At 38.9% G+C, this 21,814-nt stretch overlaps 1 protein-coding gene and 1 long non-coding RNA gene across 2 annotated transcripts in view; one reads left to right on the plus strand and one right to left on the minus strand.

The window, feature by feature from the left end:
- zfhx3b (zinc finger homeobox 3b) overlaps positions 1-21,814 on the minus strand; it is a 371,071-nt gene that overhangs the window by 311,261 nt on the left and 37,996 nt on the right. The window lies entirely within an intron of this gene.
- Positions 14,161-20,555, plus strand: LOC148644424 (uncharacterized). Its single transcript, XR_015928665.1, has 2 exons — positions 14,161-14,482; positions 19,380-20,555. It is a non-coding gene; the product is annotated as an uncharacterized LOC148644424 (long non-coding RNA).

Here is a 21,814-nt window from a genome sequence, read left to right on the forward strand (position 1 = left end):
TCTCCCCTCATCTGCCTCTGCCTGTTCTGCAGGCCGAGGGCCCCTGGAGGCCCTCCTCAATATCCCAACTAATTATCTCTCTCAAATCAGCCACGTATTAAAGAGAAATATCAGTAATTAAGTTTGAAGAAAAGAAAAATTAAATCTTACAGTGAAATCTATCTATAGCCTTAGTCAAGAGGGGCCTAAAGCCAACCACTGCACCATTTCCAGAATTTTGCTTGCTTAGGCTGGGTAACTCTTATTTTTATTATTTATTGTTGTAGGAAAATCTAAAACATTATATGAATGCCCATTTCTGGCTTCTAATAAAGAACGACTCTCTTTCATTCCTAGAGAGGTGCACTGCAGGATGAACTATAGCAGTAGCTGATATCTGTCTGTATGGGGAGATGGAGAGATTCAGCCAGGGGCTTGAATATTTGCTAGAAAGAAAGAAACTTTAAACAGAATGATAAAATGTTAAGCTATCATTTCTAGATCCTCGCCTCTCCTTACTCCTGTGTGTCCATTTCATGCAATGTTGCTCCTGCCCACAAATTTTATTGGCAACATTTGCCAACAGCTTCCCCTAACGCTCAACCCTGTGAGCGAGGCTTAGAAGCACATTTAAGAAACAAGAATCTTTCTAATTGTACAAAACCAGAAAGAAACATAGCTTCTCTGGTTCTTGTGTGCTAATGTGTGGACAAAACAGTTATCCTTCATTCTCAAAAAGGTTTCCATTATCATTCCACTCAGTATTAAATAACTAACCCTTAATTATTAATATTATTCCTACTCCATTAACATACATTATAGAATTCCACAAGCTTTACATTTATTGTGTAACAGAATTTGGTATTGATTATTTTTTTGTTAAAGCAGGAAGAAAAGATCATTTTTGCGCATGCAGTTTTTTGTGGAAAAACAAAATCCGGAATTTGTAAAGAAACGCTTTTTATTACATCTTTCCCCCGACATTATGAAAGACGAGTATGTCTAGTCTTGTAAATCACGTAAGTGTAAGCCAGTACTGGGTTAGTTTGCCTTAAGGACAGCTCATAAGTCATATGAGCCAATCTGGGCAAAACACCAATGAGAATAGGAATATCTAATATTAAAAAAGGACTGGGCACTAAAGCAAGGACCTTAACAAATTAAGATGTCAGTTTGTGACCTCCTATTAATTACACACACAAGTGTGTTCATAACACTTCTCTCCTGACAGATTTTATCAATTTCTTTAGGACAGGTAACCTGAGACCAATAGTAGCTGCATTTAAGTAGGCCAGAATCATGAAGTGTTAGGCTGTGTTTATAGCAAAGGTGTGTTCAGTTCAATACAATACACTAGATCACAGCCTAATGTGCTGAGCCACTGTGCCAGAGGGTAATGTAAAATGGAGTGCACTATTCTGTCCACTCAGTACAGATGATGTCTATTCCCAGCACAACGATATCAAAGTGACTTGCCTCTAATAAAGGGGGCTGGTCCCTTTAGGAAGCTGTGAGCTACTGGGAGGACAAAGGTTCTTGTCTCAGGTTCCAACACTGTTATACCATCGCCGGAGCAGATGAGGAGAAAAAAAAAAAGCACAGGAAGGAAAAGGCAGAGCAAAATACTTTGGGTTTTCGACTGCAAGATTCACTACCATAGCTACCTGAAAAACACCACTGCTGAGGAAGACTTTGAGAGACACAGCCACCACAGTGGTGAATTCTGGAGCAATTGCCTTGCAGCTACAGTGCTCAATGATGATGACAAACATTTCCAAAGCAGCAAACCTGATGCCACTGAAAACAACTGGGGAACACTAAGCACGGCACAAATGTATCAATTTACAAGATTATCATGGAGGATTTTTAATGTATTTAGTTACAGATTAAATGAAGTAATTATCATCGTAAACGGAATTATCACTGACCCCGTGAGATCACATTGTTGTGCTTTCTATTCTGTACATCTTTATATCCCCAAAAATGAATAATTTACCTTTTTGGTATTAGTAAAAGTAAGTGGTGATTTACCAACAGTTTCGAGAATTGTATATACGATTTATTCTAATATTTGACACCCTATTCTCACCTAATAAATGTACAATTTTAACTTCACATACTGTATAACCTTTAGCAATGTCCTGATTTCTGATTACGTACAGCGTGTAAGATAATGGTTCACACTGCACACTGTGGATTATTAGCACTTGTAACCTTAATTAATTACACAGGTGGAGAATATGTGAAGAGATTCATGAGAAAATACACAATCAATGGTAAAGAAGAACATGAGAAATCATTTCCTTTATGCCTACATAACTGGTTAACCATGGAATACATATATGTCCTAATATGATTTCTTAATTAAACAGCACTACGTACAAGAAAGGACACTCACTGGATCTCTGTGAAATTCAGCTTTACAAAATCACTGATCTAAGTACTCATTTGCTATTCATATCCTCTTCATAACGTAACTGTCCTGCATTAACACACCCATGTCAGTGTGGCTATGGCGGCTGAAAACCCTTCTTCGCATGAAAGGGGGCCTTTAAACACTTAGATTTTTCTTTTTGAGACAAAGATAAGTAAATACACAAGAGATAATGAAACATGGGGAAAATGAGCATTGCTGCTCTGCACTGTTCAATCTCTGGGACAATTGCAGCATTTTGAGTAAAATTGCTTTCAGGCTCTTTGGCCCTCCCCTCTAATCCACGTACACACAGACAGGGTCTTCTCTGTCCATGTAGACCCCCCACTCAGAGAGACCCTAGTGGGGCAAATTAGACCAGGGGGGTGCCTTTTGTTTCGCCAGTCTAGGGGAAAAAAAAATCCAAATTATTTCTCAAGCTGGAGCAATTTGACATGCTGTGATAACTGCTCCGCTAGAAACTTCTTTGACAGCTTTGAAAGAGAAGATTTTCTCCTTTTTTTAGAAAAAATACCTCCCTCTTTTTTAAAACCCTCTCCTCTTACAAAAGACCTACAAACTCATTAAGCTGTTTAATTATGCCTCTTTCTTTCTCCTTCTCTGTCTATCTCTGATCTCTGTCAAAACAAGAGGGATAAAAAGACTAAAAGACTGCCCCCATTCAGAGTAGTTAGCGCTTTCATTATAACTCTCTCCCCGTTTTTTTCACACTCTTCACTCAGTCTCTATCTCTCATCTTCCTTTCCCTTTTTTCCTCAAAATCACTCCCTTTCGCTCGTTCACCTCCCATTATCCACTATACTGTAGCACAAACCCCATGGAATTTTGCTTCAGTGCAGTAAAGACATTTCACTTGGTCTCACAACTTACTTCCTGACAGTTCTTAATCAGCACTGCATTCTGTTTCCACAGAAATCAAAATACATTTCTGCAAGATCAAACATTACCATCATAATGATAAATTACACACATTGATAAGCTTGCCGTAATTGTCCTAGCCTACCAGTGGGTTGTGGAGATTCTCCTTTCTTAGAATTTACTGCGGTTAGTAAAGTATTCCAACATATGCAAAAGTGACTTTAATAATTCACTTCTACTTTTACATGAAATAAGATTTGTACGTACTTGAGTATGGATGATGTTCAGAACATATTGATTGTTCAAAATACTGCAAATTCATCCATACACTTAGATGTGTAGAGTTAGGATAAAAAACCATTAGAAGTTCTACAAGTATGAACGCTTTTAAAACTTGCTTTGAAGACCTATCTTTGTTAAAGCATTTAATGTATAATTTAGTTGGACTCTTAGTTTTATTTAGTCAATTTAATCTGATTTACTCCTGGTATGCATGTCATTGCATGCAATGTTTTACAGTGCTTTTAAGTTTTTGAAAAGTGCTTATAAATAATGTTTTATCATCATATTCACCTTCTTATCAGCACATTATTCCTGCTTTCATTGAAAGTCCTCCTTGTTCTGTGTGTACTTTTAAATCCAATATGATACTATCTTATTTAATTTATATGAACAAAAATATTCAAATATACTGAACTATGTTTCATGTAACAGTCTTATACTCCTACTATATGTAGGACAAAAAATAATGGATACATGTTAAGATATAAAACCAGAATTTGCTTTTCTTGTATATATGTAAGATGACAGATATGAAAGTTAAAATGTTTTTTTGTTGTTTGCATGTATGTAAATACATGTACAGTACGTAAATCACGATATGGATTCCATTTTCACTTAGATCCACAACAATGAAAGGATTAACATTGCTTGATTTAGGTCACTGTTTACTGAACACAATTTAATTTACACTATTTGATTGTTTTATCTGAACTACTGAAAACATGGGAAAAAATATACTTGCTTGTCTTGAAAAGCGCATGCATGTCATTGACACTTTTTTTCAGAGCTGAAATATCATGTGTTTGTTTTTTATTTTCAAATACAGCATTCTAACTTCATCTTTAAGACTTGCCAATAATATTTTTTCATGATCTTTCAAGGATCTCAGCGCTTTCTAATTTTGAAAACTGGATTTGAAAAGCTATGTATTTGACAAAACTCATGAATGGAGTCTGAACTATTTTGAAAGGGGAAATATTTTGCCTTTGTTTCTCAATCAGTGCTCAATAGGAGTCGCAAGATCCTGTGACTGGAACACTAGCTTAAAAAATAATACAAAGAATGAAAATCTATACAATATTTCAGCAGTAGCATGCTTTAATTCCACCATTCAAAATTTTAAAAAAATGCACATACTGTACAAAGCACACTGTAAGTTACATTTCCTATAATACATTACTTATAATGCCTGGTATGTAGTTATTTAGAACAGCCTTCTGGCTTCTTTTTCTCTCGTATCTAAAAAAAAAAATGAAACGTCTGTGATTTATTGATTTTAACAACAATGATGCAGTAATAATAATTACAATAGCTACAATAATAATTTTTATTATTGAGCTGAGGAATCTCTTTGTCCCCCTCACCCCACCTCCCACTCTCGTCGTCTCTCTTGCCAGCAGCGATGCAGCCTGAGCTCAGCGAGCCGCATACAGGATATTAGCTCTTCTCCCGGCAAATTTGCTTTTTACATCTATTTCTTTCTTTTTTTCCCTTGTTCAAGAAAGGCTTGTTATTGAGCTTAGTGTCCACAAATGCCATTGATCCGGGCAGTGACTCAATCCATACTCTCGCGCTTTGACACCCTCTCAGCGTGTAAGCAATACTAATCCCTCTCAACCTACAGCCCCATTGATTTTATAGATTTCCCCCAAAGTTGCGATAATGATATATCATTGTTAAATTTGGTAGAACAAACTGCTTTGCCGATCTGTCAATGCGAGCATGGAAACCAATTCACAGACGGCTCCGGCTGCCTCTGCCGCTGTTTTCTTCTCTCCCCCTCCCTCCCTGTCTTTTCTGCTCCCTTTTCGGAAGGATGCACAGAGAATTAAGGAGAGGAATCAGGTTTTCCATGGGAGACCGCAGGCAGACAGCAGCAGGAATGGGCAGCCCCCTCCCTGGTACCTGCCTGACCCATCAGGTTAATGTCACACACACAAAATTACTGACATACGGCTCTTAAACTTACGAATTCATAACAGTACCAGTGGCATTAATTAGCTCTGGGAATTAGGACAAAAGAACCTTGTCTTCATAATACAACTGGAAGGCAGCGGGGCCTAGGTGTTGCAAATTAGGTATAAGGGAGTTTAGCACACCATAACTCAGGTCATACAGCTACAGAGCTGGGGCAGGCAGGAGCGGTTCGGGAGTGTTTGAGTGAAGAGACTGTGAGGTGCTTTGATCTGAGGGAAGTCTGGTCAGAAGATCTGAAGGAATCGAAATTGTGTCCCATTTAAGGGGTCCAGAAAGCAACGTACAGTACCTTTGGAGGTGAAATGGATGGAAGTACTGGGTGTAAATTATTTATTCAGAGAAAAATCCGTCAAACCCAGAAAATGCATAAAACAGCGTATACATATTTTTGCGATTTTTTTTTAAAGAAAATAAAGTGATTTTCACCTTGGCTGTGAATGTGTGTTGAGGGGTTGGGGCAGAGAGCTGGAAATTAGTCTAAATGCCTCTTGGACACAGAGAGGATGGGGGGGTGGTGGCAGTGGGGAGGCTGAGGGGCAGGCGGGATAATCAGAAAAATATAGAAAAACAGGTGGATGAATGATGGCTGTGATAGCTAATTTACTTTTAATTCACCTTCAATTCCCCCTGTGAGCCTTCATGCAGCCACACAGCCACTTGGTTCAAATGGCCTAGATTTCCACGTGCAATGAGATTCCAGGTGTGTGCACACGGGGAAGTGTGTGTGTGGAAGGGCTTTGGAATTGTGGAGTTCGGAGTGTAATAATAGATAAGGAGCAGAAGCAAGGCACTGTAATCTCACAGGTAGAGCTAAGGGACAGGTAGGCAATGATGTATATTGGTTGGGCTTGGGGGATTAAAAGGCAGTTTAGTTTTACAGAAAGAGCTCAGAGACGGGGAGTCAGTGCAGTCTAATCTCTGAGTGAAAGGAAGGCAGTTTAGTCAAGAGGTTAGCAGTGAAGTACTTGGAGGCTGCCTGGTTTCACAGCTGAAACAAAGGCTGTAGAAAAGAAGACAGAATTTGAACTTGGAGCTAATAAAGTTGAACCTGTGTGCCCCAAACATAAGCACTAAGGGAGAGAAGATTGAACAGCTAGTTAAAGCTACATGTATGGGGGCTGAGTCATAGTTTTTCAACTCTATTTAAGGAATATTCAATGCCTTTTTTTTAAGAGTGGTGATTAAAACAAAGAAAAATGAGCAACAAACATCTCCAGCTTCAATTATGCACCCAGGACTCTAATTCAAAAGTAAAAAAACAAACAAACAAATGGAGATCGTAGTGGAAAGTTCAGATTTCTCTTTAAAAGGAAAGCATCAATAACAGGCTAGGGTTCTGTAAAATAACACCCCATTAAAAGGAGAATTTGATGACAGTTGCTCTTTAAACAAGAATAATAGTAGTGAACATGTACTCAGGACGCAGAGCTGAAAGATGAATCGGGGAACAGCAAACAGTACTTCTCCCCTGGTGTGCACAGATCCCACAGGACACCTGCCATTCACCGTGTGTCAGACAAGCTAGATTAAAGAATAGCTGGTAAACAGGGGGGAGAGCCCTCTGTATCGGAGTATAACAATGATGCAGGTCCGAAGACAAGTAAAGAGGCCGTGCAGGCTGAGTGAGGGTATTTACAGCTTATTGACTGATTCATCAGTGTGACTGCGTCAGGGAAAAACATCTTCATCCTATCAAGACACTCTTCTCCATTTACTCAAAACAGGGGTGTGGAAGGCAGTTGCCTTTTTCACAATATCTGGAACCACAGGGTGAACAACATTAAGCCAGCATGGCACAAAAGCTTGTTGAGGTGTCGAGAGGCATTCATTTCTGCCACACCTTGCAGTTCCAGAGGCTGTGGTCCTGTGTGTCGGTCAGGTGACATGAAATGAGTTTGTCAGTTTCAGCCTAAGCTCCCAGAGGACATTAGAGCCACAGAAAAATATGAGCAAAATAAAGGAAATCATCACATTTTTTTTCTTACAGTTCAACACAACTGGCAATCTTGCTTGAGGAAAGGCCAGGACAAAATGTCAGAGGTCAGGAATGAGATGCATTTCCGAAGCATTTAAATGCACTTTGCTGACCATCCTCAATACTAAAACAAGTCATGTGTGCACAATCTACACATAAATGAATAAAGCATAGAAAAGGCTATATTTTTATCCTCGGTCTTGATAGCAAACTTAGTTTTCAAAATGATCCATAATGCAGAAATACTCCAATATACCATGTGGCCTGTGACACAGGCACATAGTGATTTGGCATGCATCAGGAAGTGGAGCTGGCCAAGCGGATATCTTTTGGCCACTTCTGGGAGTTGGTTCTGCACCACCAGGGGCATGTGAGGGGAGCAATTTTCATGTCACCTGTTATCTCCTTAATGTGCAGTTTTCTGTTTATTAATAACACCCTTGCTGTTGCTTTTTCTTACCCATTTCCCTCGCATGCAAGCTCCCTTCTTAAAAGGCACAGAATGGCAATCCAGCAGTGATTCTTCAAGGATTTGACTTGCAAAAAGCACCTCATATATTGTTTATGAAAAAGGCCGCCCCCCCGCATGTTAGTTTATTTACTTATTTTTAGACTTATGCACTAGTTAGAGAGACGCGCACTTGTCTGTGTACATCTGCAAAGATGAAGACAGATTGCGTCCTTATCTGTCATTTCTCATAAGCGGAGTCAACACACTTCCATTCAGGTTAAATATTCCTGGGTGACATTTTCAATTGAGTCAACATATTTTTTTAGGAAAGAAAGAAAAAAAAAAGGATAATAAAAATGCAGCGTGTGTATAATCGTAATGATAAAACAAAAAATTAGAAAAGAATCTGTCACTGGCATGTCACTTCTTTCCACTCTGCAGAAACTTCCTTTTGTGTGATCCTGTTTTAAAAAAAGGAAAATTACTCCTCGTAATTGGCATGCTGATCAAAGACAGGGGATGGCAGGAGAACAATAAAATCTTTAATTTAACAGAATTCATTATGAGCTGCTGTTGTAATGCCTGAAAATATTAACATAAGTAGCAGAAGAAAGAAACGGAATCAATTGATTTACTGTTGAATGGTTTTGTTGGTTGTTTCTCTGATGCCATGTGCAGTTTAAGGGGGGTGGGGGAGTTCAATAACGTACCTGAGCACAGTTCATCCTAATCACGACCTTGACAGATAAACATGACTTTCGGCAAGAACAATGAATATGTACGCATGTCAGCTTCCTTCCAGGCTGCTGTCTATAAAGGGCGCAGAGACAGCTTTGCTGTAGACAAGTATTTGGGGACTCTGTGTTTTTCATCTTAGGTGTTTCCAAACACAAACTTTTTGATAATGCCTTCTGTGTTCTCATAAGGCCATGGATATATTCCAGTGAACTTGTCAGGTGTGGTATTAAAAATTGATACAGTTTAGATCTGCTGAGTAAGTAGATGGAACTTGTTTTTATATATATACTGTGACAAAGTGGCAGTCCTGCTTGATACAAAAAACTCCACCTGTCTTGGGAGTTTAGAGACTAATCTTGCTAAAAGAGCACATCTGCTGACATATTAGGCCAGTCACGAATCAGAGAATTTGCTGGTTTGAGTCCCATCCACACCAAGGGGCTGATTTTAGCTTGAGGCCAATAGGCACACAGGGGCCTCTGGAATCCCACAAGCACAAGGAGAGAGAATATTGTCAGGAACTGTCTTGCCTCAGACTTTCATAGCAAGTCTCACTGGACGTTCCGTACGTGTCTTTGTGTGCTAATTTCGCCTGTGTTAAAAATACACAAATCAGGTTAAAGAAGCAGTCTGCTGTTTTACAATTAATTGACTTACAGAAATGACAGCATAATTTATCATGTGCACACTACATACACAGCTGTAATGGACAGATATTCTACAAATGTTAATGCACATTGATCATTATATTTATTTGAAATCAAATAAACAAACACATACACAGATAAACGTTAATTGGCTACATAATTCCTCCCCCACATCCACTGGCAGGCTAGACGGCAGGGGCCAGTTATTTCATAGACCTCTGAAACTTATGTTGACAAATACATTACTGGATATCAATTAGGCTGATTCTGTGCAAGGGTCCAGAATGCTGACGTTAATAAGGAGATGGGGAGAGAGACCCTTAAACCAATTACACTGGTCAGGAAGCTGAAGTGACAGAATAAATCCTACCACTGTCTCTGTTCTCCCACATTCCCCACCCTTACCTCTCCTCGACCTCTCTCCCTTCCTCTGTCACTACAGGTCCAGTGCTATCTGCCAAACTTCAGAGCCTCGGCAATTTGCTGTCCAGCCCTAAGAGCTCAAATGTGATGATTAAATTGCATTTTCCTTTCGAAATCTGCTTATTCATTCCCAGACTCCGACAGGGCTCTCCCAATTGAAATCATAAGACTGCTCTGCACCTGAGTATCTGCAGCTTATATACAGTAGTATGATGTGTTAAAAGAAAGCATGTCACAGTTTCATTGCTAGGAAATCATCAGGCTTTTAAAAAAAAGACTATGGGGCATTTTCAGCAAACTCTTTCCACTGCCTTAAGTTACCACCACATTTTTAGTGAGAAAACATTACGGATAAGTCGACAGTGGTTCAGGATGCTAATTAAAAGCTACATTAATATATTGATTTTTTTTTTTATTTTATTTTGTGACATTGGGAATATCTTCCTCCTTTTAAGGTGAAGTCACAAAGATGTAAAGCTTTTACAAATACACATCTATGAAAGCCTCATCAGTATCTTGATTCAGAAAAAGAGATGGCATAATAATACAGTACCAACTACCATACTTGAGTCAATCACACACAACTTCCTTCATTCACCTTCAACGAGCCCTGAATGCTGAAAATACAATAGTATAAAAATACTGTGTACTGTGTCACTGATTGGTTCTCAGAGAACGTGGCATGTGAGCAGTCTAGTTTTATAGCTACACTAATATATGAAGTGAGTACTGCAGTTGAGCAAGGCAGAGACACAACTCACTGTCAAAGACGAGGGTCACAGGGTCAGGGTCAGAGAGATACATTCAGGATAAGCTGCAAATTACATGTGGCTACCTCTTCTGCGAAATCAGTATTGGCAGGATCTCCTCACACTGCTATGGCTGTTCTAACTGTACTGGGCTTTGTGTGTGTGGTGAGTTTTTTTTTTTTTTCACAAAAAGCACAAGGTGTCACGATCGTCATCCCTCCTCTTAAGGGCGCTCTGACCCTTTCGTATTTTAGCTGATTATGTGCACCTGCCCCCTGTTTAGTCTGCCACATCGTCACTATTCCTGGCTCAGCACTGGGAGATGGACCCCCGGAAGCCCACCTGCCAACGGGTCCAGGAGAGACCCAATGGCAGCGGCTTCATCATGGCATCCTGACCATCTGAGTCTGGGGCTTGGCGCGCCTGGCCTCGTTACCCTGGTTTTATTCCCTGTTCCTGTTCCGGATCCCGTTCCGGATTTTAACCTTGTTTGTCTCGTCTCGGATGGATCTCCCGGTTCCTGGACCCTGGACTGCGCCCCGGATTCCCCCTTGGACTGTTTGGACTTGTTTGCCTTCGCTATGCCCCCCGAGCACCAGTTCACCGCCGTCACGCCCCACTGTCTGTCAACCCGTCCTAATCCTCTACGTCTCTTCCCTGTTGTCCTTCTCCACTTACACCGTCTGCACAGGGTCCTGAACTACGCAGGTCCTCTTCAAATCTTCACCAGGTCAAGAACAAAGACGCTCTCCGATTCTTCCTTATTTAAATCCATGGAGTGAATTTCTCATACTATTTGTAGTCAGCTTAAACATAGATATTTTATAAATACATTATGAGACACAAAGACTTTAGAAGGGTGTAGTGTGTAGTGTGTAGAAGTTTCCCCTCTTGCCTCTTGATAAATAGGCATAATAACCAAACAACAGACGTGAAGCAAGATAAAAACCTTGTGCACTTAATAGCTGTTAAACACATTTTTGATCACAAGATGTAATGAACCGCCAATGTCAAGTACAACGAAGATAGCCAGCGGGTCCAGAAGGCTGTTACAGAGGCTGTGTACGCTTGGCCCCAGGTCACAGGCCAGAGGTCAGCCGGCCCCCTGTGTACTGTGCTGATTTGAGCCTCAAGAGATCAAGCCAGCCCCACTGCACTGCAGCCCTGCCTTGTGGCTACAACTAACACCCACAGTGGGAGACACTGTATTCAAAAGGTACAACCAGACTGGGAGCCAATTATCACTTTTGACTAACCACACCTGATGGCCAGTCTGTGGTTTTCAGGCTCAACATACTCACACAGATCCCTTATTTCTCCTGACTGCATCCACACCAAACACAGAGCAGAGTCCGACAGGCAGAATTAACCCTCCTTGTCATGATAACAACTTTGCCGCACCTACTGTAGGATTTTGAATGCAAGCCTTTGAAGTAAGAGAGAAGTTCCTTGATGATTTAAATAAGGTTTGCTGATGGATAAAAAAGGAAGTTTAGGAATAAAAAACCCATAATGCTCCTGTCACATTTGTCTGTTTTAATTGCACAGAAAAGCACTCTAAGGCCATTCTTGGAGGATTCCTGTACACAACCAGCCTTATCTGTACTTCCATGTGATGAAATATGGTAAATCAGAGCACCTGTCATCTGGACAGATGACAATAACAGAGCTGAACCTGGCGGTTTCAATTTGGCATCAAACCTTCTCAGATGAGGACATTTCTTCAATAAATAGTCCAAGGCAAGGACAGCTGTGTCACATGGAAAACTATACAGTTAGTTTAGTTAGCAATGTTGTTCTTTCAAACCGAATCTTCAAAATGCCTGAGTGATCTCTAGAGCCATAAGATCTGTCCTACACTTTAGTTATCATTAGCAGAGTTCAGGCCCATTAAAGACTAATGTTAAATTTCAATTTAGAACAATATGGGCCACTGAAAATTGCTATCTGGGATGAAATGGAGAGCAACAATTGGTTCTTCTTTCATAGTTCTGAAACACACGTGGCAGGAAGGCCTCTACTACAAACAATCTGTCTATCTGGTAGGGCTTGAGTTGCTGAGACCGGCGAACACATTGTTCTGAATGTAAATAAATGAAATTTAGATAGTCAATATTCCACCAGCAAAACAGATGAAAGGTCAAAATTGTAACTTCTCAGTAAATAAGCTTTTTGCAGGAGCATTACAATAGCTGTGTCATATAGCTGTATCAAGCTTTCAAAGGCCTCAGTAGCACACTCATACTCAATTTTGCAGTTGCTACAGTACTTCCTCACTTCAGTCAAGTATGTTTTCCATTTTTTTATTCTTTGTGGAGGGACTGTCACACCCTGTGTTTTAAATATTAGACCATTTTAGTCTCTCTGAGCTACAAAGATGCCTCTCTTCAGCCCGCAGGCTGGAGTGGAGTATAGGGAAGATGAGAGGATCGTGGGAAAGATAAATCACTAAGTGCCTCACCTTGGGTCACGAATCACACAGGAGGCCACCGGCAATCTCTATTTGAAGCACTACCTTAGCACCTTCAGGGCTCTGATCTCTGGCCCTGCTATAAATCAGAATTGCACTTTTCTCTCTCTCTTTTCTCTCGTCCCTTCTGTCTCACTTGCTGGGTGACACCATTCCATCAGACTGGTAGGAAAGAAAAAAAATGTACACATTTATTTTTGCAACTACAAATGAAAGCATATGCTAAGTTTGATTGTAAATCCTTGCACAGGTCAGTAAATCAAGAACCATATTTCCTTGGGACACGCCTTAGAAACTCACTCTACAAAGAAGTGGATACCTGCAATGTAAGAGGGTGTGGATTTCAGCTGGGATGAAAGTAGCAGGAAGAGCATCTCAATGTGTTAGACTCAGCAGTGAGTGGCAGTGAATTTCAGGTCTGTGATTTGAGAAAAGTACTGATCTGAAGTGGGACAGTTCTTCAATGGAGTTGATCTCTGTGACTGTGATGCTAGTCTGCATTTCAGAATGAGATATAAAACTTTTTGGTGGTTGGGAGACATACAGAGAGGAAGTTTTATGTTGCTTTTTTCATAGAGAAAGAATGTGTTTAAATTTCCAAGCTTAATTAAGTATTCTACACTGGCTGGATAAAAGAAGTGAACCTTTTTGGTCTTGAACAGAGAAGATTACAAGGAGGTGACTCAGTCAACCCAATGTTTGTCTTCTGAATTAACAGTGAAACACAAACCAGAAGACACAAGTGGAAATCACAGGAAATCACATTTAATACTGAGAGTAGTATGCACTCTTTTGCAAAAAGAGTTGTGGGAGGCTGCAACAAGATACCCAGACATGTTGTCAAAGATCATTCCCTGGTGTCCTACAAGAAATGCCTTTGGGAGATTTTCAGGTTAATTTCCAGCAACCAAATTAACTAGGTGGACCAAACATCCTTTTCATGTCAGAAACCTTTCTAGCAGCTCTGCTGCTTCAGGTGTGGCTACATTGTGACAGGGAGTGGGGTTAACTGTGTGAGTTTGAGGAAGCACTGAATTGCCTGAAGGGTTAAAAATTATTTATCTGTACAGCATGTTCAGCAATACCCCAGCTCGAACATTAATTGTATCTGCTGCTGATAAGACCAGGGGCCTGCAGACACAAAGAATGCTTGTTTTAAGAATCCCAAAGAATTATTTTTGTGTAGAAGGCCAATTGTAACTACTTGGTTTTAGAAAACACTGATATAGCTCAATTACTTAGACATCTCCTAGTTAAAGTAGAAGTTTGCTTAACCAATAGAAATGAATTAAGATTGAAGTTTTTTTTCTTTCTGAGACTTAAGCTCTTTGTATTCCTTATCAAGTAAGTGTATAAAAGGTCAGCTGTAACTTTTCTTGTTAGAACCATCTTCCTAATTGCAAGGAGGGTGCTTCTCTTTGGCCAAATATACAATAAACTCCTCTTCTGCTCAACACAAAGGACTCCAGCGGATTTCTCCACTACAGGCCGTGTCAAAGGTAAAATGCCTGAATGTCGTCATCCACAATCAGAATCACATTGCTTTGAGAAAAAGAATTGTTTGAATGGAGAAATTGGAAATACGGGGTCCATAACCTCAAGTCTTAATAACTGTTAAATTTCAGTTTAAACCTCTTAATTCCACTATGAAAAAAAGGATCATTTTCCAGACATTAGACCGTGATAACCTTGATTTTAGTAAGACTGTCTACAAAGAGGAAGATGTTGGATTTGAGCTGTTCAGTAGTCAGGAATGTCTGCAATCATGGCTTACATATTCCACTAAAAAATAAGGCATTTTAATCCCAGGATACTACTCTGGGTCTGGGACACCCTAAGTGCATTTTTGAATAAGTATAGTATTTCATATCTGTATCCTAGAGTTAAACATCAACATCGAACTGACACACACCGAGTGGGTTGTTAGTTTTTTCCTAGATGATTTTCATGATGTTGCAAATTCCACAATGCCATCTAACCACTAGAAATATTATTATACACATAATGACAATCATTTCACAAAATTATGGAACACGGAGGCAATTACCAAATTATTCCAAACTGTCATGAAAACGACACGTAATTATTTCAAAATTAGTCTTCAATAGCACTAGAGTCATAATTTCCTCTTAAAACATTCTCCAATTCGAAACCACTAAATTTATTTTCCTTTTACTCCATCTTTAATTCAGCCTGGGTAATTCTACACATCTGTAAAAAATTACATTTGTCTGAACCACTTAATTAAACCTCCATGTGTCTTCATTGTTATTTTACAGGAAATCAAGACCTTAAAACTAGGCAGCAAAGAGTAATATGTCTAGGTTTATGGCAAGGATGTCACACTTAAATAGCACAAACAACAAATAACATCATTTAAAGAAACAGACAATTTGAAAGCAAGGATATTAGTAAGCAAAAACAGATTTTTAGTTGCACATGAAGAGCATTCAGGTAGTGCAATAAAAGTACAAGTTCAAAATGCAACACGAGACTGAAAGAGCTTGTCACGAAAACGTCACAATGACTGTGTCATGCTTCATAAAGTCTGTGAAACATTACAAAAATTAATTTATTTACCTCAACAGGAGTAAATACACCTTCTTTTTGGTAGACCAAGCAGATGCTAATTCCAGGGAAGACTTTTTAATTTTTTTAACCATAGTGTTTTTAATAATTACATTTGACAGCAAAGCTTCAACAGAAAAAAACACTACATTATGCCTTAAAAACTAAAAATGCCTTCCCCAAACATTTTATACCTTGGTTAAACTCACCACATTTATTAAATTAAACAATTCAACAATGTATCCTTATGTATACAAACAGTAAGTGTTCTGCAAATCTTATTGCTGTCTTACCATTCAATTATTCTTGGCATACAAAACCAACCTTATTCTCTTTAATTGTAGTGTTGTTAGAAAGAAGCCAAGCAATCAATCTACGAAAGACATCAGCTTAGTATTTTTGCGCTACTTAAACTTTGAAAATGACATTTACAGGTTTTGTATTTGTTACACCTATTCATATCTTCCAATAATGTATTTTTTTGTTTAGGAAGCTTGTTTTGAAATAGAAAACAAGGCTTTCGCATGCACATGTACATGCCTATAACTTCATCTATTACATGCCCGCATGAAGTATGTCACCACCTTGATTAATATTTTTTTTTGTTTGGAAAAATTGCTTTTGCTAGAAAATCGCTTATCAATCGCTTAATATTATTAATGGCTTATACTTGAACGATTGAGAGATATTGTTGTTCGGCAATGCAAGTGGTTTTAATATTTTAATGATCAGTTTGTATTTTTTTAGAGACAAATAAGATTCTAATACTCCACAGCAGTAGTGCAATTGTAAATTGTCAAAAACACATTGTTCTTCAGGCTGAGGATGAGGGAATGTAGCACATCATACTTGTAATGCCACTCAAACCTATGGTGGCTGCACTCTCAGCTACTGTACACACACGCCTGGAAGAACTATCTGGCAGATGTACAGTACACCATCACTGCCGGGCAATGCCATGAACACTAGTTATTAATCCTTTCTCCTTCCAATAGCCTTTGCAATTGTGAAGGAAGACAAGGAAACTGAAGTGTTGATTCCCTCCGATTTATTTTCTTTCCCCGTTTTTCCTGCAAAGATTTTGCTTACGCTCATTCTATATTACAAAGCACTGCCCAGCCCTGCCTCATGTGTTCAGTGATGTGGAAGCCAACGTGTACTGTGTGCCTTTGTAATACACCATAGTACCACACTTTGGCAAACCCAGCACAGTCCCGCACTCCCCCACCATGTTAGTGGAATGTAAATTCTAATTGTTGGCTTACAGACGCCAGTCTGGAGACGACTACGTAACAAGGGGGAGGCTACAGGTGAAACATGGCTCCTCGGAATGTTTGCTTCTCTGTCACACTGAAAGGGCACGTGAGCGTGTCTGTGCAAGAAGCACAGAGCAACCAGGAGGCAGGGAAGGAAGGGCGAGAGAGACGCTGCCGAAGCCTACTCAGAAATGAACAGCCTATTAAGATTTGAAAAGCTGTCATCGCCATCTGAAAAGGACCTACGTCAGCCACTCAGACTGCATTTTAACAGTCTGTCTGTAAAAAAAAAAGGAAAAATATATAAAAATCTCTAATAATACTGCCGAATTCTAATGTGAGAGAGAGAGAAAGAAAGGGAGGGAGAGGGAGAGTAAAGACAATTTTACTTCTTCTATTAACCTGACGCGATTACAATGGCTTGATGGGTTGCCTTATTTCATGGAATATTAAGTTCAAATTCTGCTTACAGCGAGGACAATAAAACAGCTTCTGTAAACCCACTGCGCGGCCAATGCTACAGCCAGCACAGTACCTGCTTACTGCTACTTGACCTCCAGTATTGCAAACCAGAAAAATAATCAACCACGTCATGCGTCATTCCTTTAATTCTCTGACAGTATATTCCGGCTCTCAGTCTTTCCTTTTTGACATTCTATCACATTGAAAACTGTCGAAAGCATGAAAGGCAAGAGGAAAGCAAGTCCAAAAGCAGAGGATTTCTAATCACAGAGGGATGCATTCAGTAATTTTGACTGCTTCTGGTTAAATTTACTGGACTTAGAACAAGAACTGAATACAATTATGCATCGCAAAACAAAAATGGAGTTTTAGTAAAACATCACAAATGATTCTCAGCGTTCTTATTGGATCCTACTTAAAATGCAAAAAAAGCCTTCACATCAAGAAAGCTATGTTTATGTTGATCTAATTTGACAACACTCCGCCAAAAGAAAACACAATTCTGAATTTTCACACACAAACGCAGTTCTGTGGCCATTTCCTCTTCGGTGATGCTCCTCTCTGTAGTAAATACCTTCTTAGGACAAGTGTATTTATGTGTGCACTGTACATACCTTTCAGTGCACGTAGCAATTGATTTTCTACTCATAAGGTCACTTTTTATGGAACATTGATCACAAAATTTACTGAAAACAGTTGTTACTACTTTACTGCTGCTCACCCAAACAAGATCACATGGGCCAATGACAGATGTAATGTGAGGCGGCATTTGCTTTATTTTTTCAATACAGTTCGGAAACACGAGGCAGCAATGCGTCTTCCTTCATCACCATTCCAGATTAAATTCTCCTTTAGGCCTTGCCAAACAATGTCAATAAAATTCAAATAAATTGTGCTGTGCTGCCACATCACAATATATGGGACAGAAGGCAGTGCAACAAAATGTGCACTCTAAAACTCAACCTTCATACAAATCTATCACAAAACTCGCATTGTTTCATTGATGGAGTTTGATGTTATAAAACTAGCAACACAGCCAGTTTTCTGTAGCGTTAAACCATTTCGTAATATAGTGTGGAACTTTAATGAATAGGACAGTACTGAAATTTGCAGCATGCATTTTTAAGAAAGGTAATGATTTCCTCATTATACTGTCTAAATATTTTTTGATTAATTTTTGAACATTTACTTGTTTAAATGAAACTAATATGCAATAAACCTCAAATGTCCAAATCCCATTGAAAAGGGAAATCACAGACACCCTTTTTTTGTCCAGTACTGAATAATTTGCATTTGAGGTGTTAGCAGAAATACAGTATATAAATGGTGAATATTTGCAGGGAAACAAGGAGAATAAAAGCCGCACGGCATTTTTAATAATTGTGCTCGGTCGTGTTGCTGTGAAGTTGCTCTGTGGAGAATGCTGCCTCCATTTGGTCACATCTGTAAAGCTGTTGATCTCTTTCAGAGAAATTATTCATTCATATATGTCTAAGCCGATGGGGTCACAAACCTCTACCGACAGTAATAACAGAAATCAAACATTAAACCGCATAGGAATTAACAATTAATAACTGGTAGTAATGCAAGACTGACTTACTGGTACCTAGCTAATATGCTATTATATAATAAATCAAAATATTTTGTTGAATTATTAAGTGGTGTGTTTTTTCCACACAAGAACTACCTCTCAGACAGTTGTTATTACAGCTATGATATAACCAGTCCTAGCATTGTATGCATCAGAATCAAATTCTTGCAAATCTTTTCTAAAAATACATTTAAATCAGAAAACACAGTAATATCTAACTGCTGTGTATCGTCCAATCTATCTCCTGTCAGGATACACCGCAGACAGAGGAAGTTAGGAAGTTATTTTTTGTGACTTCTCACCAATACTGCATACCAATAAGGAATTTAAAGGATGACGGTTACTGTGCAGCTTTTTGTCATTTATCCTAAGCGGCACAAGGTTTTGTAATAAACAGAAGAGAAAAAATCAAAACCAGCAGTTCTTCAAAAGTCATTGATGGCAGGCAAAGAATTAACAAGATGGAGCTAAATTAGTTACAGAGCAACATCTTTCACTTTTTCCCTTGCTTGTTTTTAGTCGGGGTGACTACAGATATTGCCGTTTGGAGGAAAAGAATCAAGCTCACTAGCAAAGAGGTGCAATAGCACAGACCAGGTGGAGACAGACACCTGGCAGTGTCTCAATGCCTTGTGTGGTGTGCCAAGGAAAGACCTGCTTTCAGCACCTGAAGCATTCAGCGCTTATTTAAAACAACTCTTCCCGTCTATTGGAAAAGGTGGAATCTTGATGCCTCATCGAGTTGACTGAGTCAATCTATCATTTGAAAACAATGTATCAGAAGAAAATTGCCTGGGCGTTTTAACATGGGGAAAAAAAAAGTCAGCCAGCACCTTCTAGCAAACCTTGATGCTTGTGAGGAAGTATACCAAACCTGTTGTTTTTTCCAGCCAGTCATTCACAAAAATAAATGGCAGTTATCACATCAGCATTATTACAAATAACACTTTGTGGACGTTTTGGTGACATAGAGAAGACACGTTAATCTCACACTAAATAATTACAAAAGAATGAATCAGTGCATTTCATTTTATATTTTTTTCAGGAAACCTAGTTTATTTTGGGGTCATGACACACATAGACAAAAAAATTAGTTTTGGAATACCAAAGTCTTTATAATATTCTATATAAGACATTTAAGTCTTTAAAATCTGCGACATCTCATTTTGTAATTAGTAGTTCCCTGTTCAAAGTTTAAAAGATATTACACTTTCTTATACATCCAGAAACTGTCAAAAATTATGAAAACAGTGAAGACTGTCTCCCTAGAAGCAACTGGGGTTTTTTACCATAGTTCCATCTGGGATAGAGGTTCAGGGTTTTTTTTTAATTTCCCCTCCGTAAACCACACATGGAAATTTTGTGATACTGAATTTTAAAGAGCACAGAACAAATAAAAAGGTTTCACCTCACGCAAGAAGGAGAACAAAAAGAAGGGACCATATCAGCTGTTTTTACTCTGAGGTACAGTTCAGGGGCAAAACAGCCTAATCGTTGGTTTTACAGAATCGTGTCATTGGCCTCCAGCAACATCCTGTCCCTGAAATCTCCCTGTGAACATCTTTGTCTCCCTGATATTAGTATTAACAGTTTGGTTTTCATTTCTCCAAGCAAGATGCGGGTTGCTCGTTGGTGTAAAGACCGTGACAAACCAGACGTGTAATTTCTGCTCAAAATAAAACCTCAGCAGCCCCATATGTTTGATATTTTATCCTTCACTGTTTGAATTTTAGTGTTCCCACATGAGAATTTTATGTTACTAAAAGATTCATCCTGTGTGTGGTAAAGTATCAGAAACACACAGACCACATGTTTTTGTCCTTTTTATTCTTTGTTAAAAAGATTTGTAGCAGCTTTGGATGCATGATGCAGTTTTGTTTTCTATCAAAATACAGATTCCACTGCCCTCACTCAAACATCCAGAAATAGAGAGAATGCAGGAACGACCACATACTGAGTGTTTACACAGTTCTCTGGCTTCACAACACATAATTAACATCCAATTTATAATGCACCTAATTAAGGTTTTATGGTACTCTTTATCCTGCTGAGTGGAGACCACATTCTTCAAGTCACTATGTGTTTGTGGGTTCAGAGCTCTACACATTGAAACTAGCTGCAATTTTCATCCTAAAATTTAGAACAAAGCAAAGTGCTTTTTACCAAAACTGAGCAACAATATGGGATTAATCTCTGAGGCCTCTTGTGTCTCCTTGCAGCACTCTAGTGTCACCCAGATCAAGAAGATAAGCATAAGTTTAAATGATTTTAAAGGGATCCCATGTAGTGTGAAATTAATAACAGAAGATTTGCCATGAAGATGGCTAGCTGCTTGAGACATGTAATCTTTGAAGTTATAGACCCATTGGAAACAGTGAGTGGCTGAGCTGCATTTGAAAGAATGAGAAAGATGGCTTTAACATTGCATAATGCAGTGCTAGTACAGAGGCCAAGGAAAAATGTGTTCACCTTGAAGTTGGCAGAGCAAAACACAGAAGCTTCCTTTGGACTCTCTAGCAAAGGTACTGTAGTAATATCAACACAGTCAATACAGCAACAATAAAAGATGTTTTAAGTAAAATAAAAAATCCTTTTGAATGATGCTGAAATATGACCTTTGTCTTCAAGAGTCAATGAAATGCTGTACGTCCAATGCACAATACTAACCTCAATCTTGAGTTCATTCAATTATGGCCACAGCAATAATCAGCACACACTATAAAGGTATGACTAAGTGCGCAATTCTTTTTTGTGTGTGCTGTTTTTCTGTTTTGTTTTCTAAGGAGCTTTCATTCCAATGTGTATTGTGTTGAAATTCTCTCTGAACAATATGCTGCATCAAAAAAAACAACTAAAATATATGATTAAGATAATTGTTTCTTTTGGCATTAGAGGTACCATGAAAAGGATTTTTTGTTTTAATATTTTAGCATGTGCTGATCCCATTTTATTGT

The sequence above is a fragment of the Lepisosteus platostomus genome, chromosome 20 (genome assembly GCF_059453375.1).
Source record: "Lepisosteus platostomus isolate fLepPlt1 chromosome 20, fLepPlt1.hap1, whole genome shotgun sequence".
In the NCBI taxonomy this organism is placed as follows: Eukaryota; Metazoa; Chordata; class Actinopteri; order Semionotiformes; family Lepisosteidae; genus Lepisosteus; species Lepisosteus platostomus.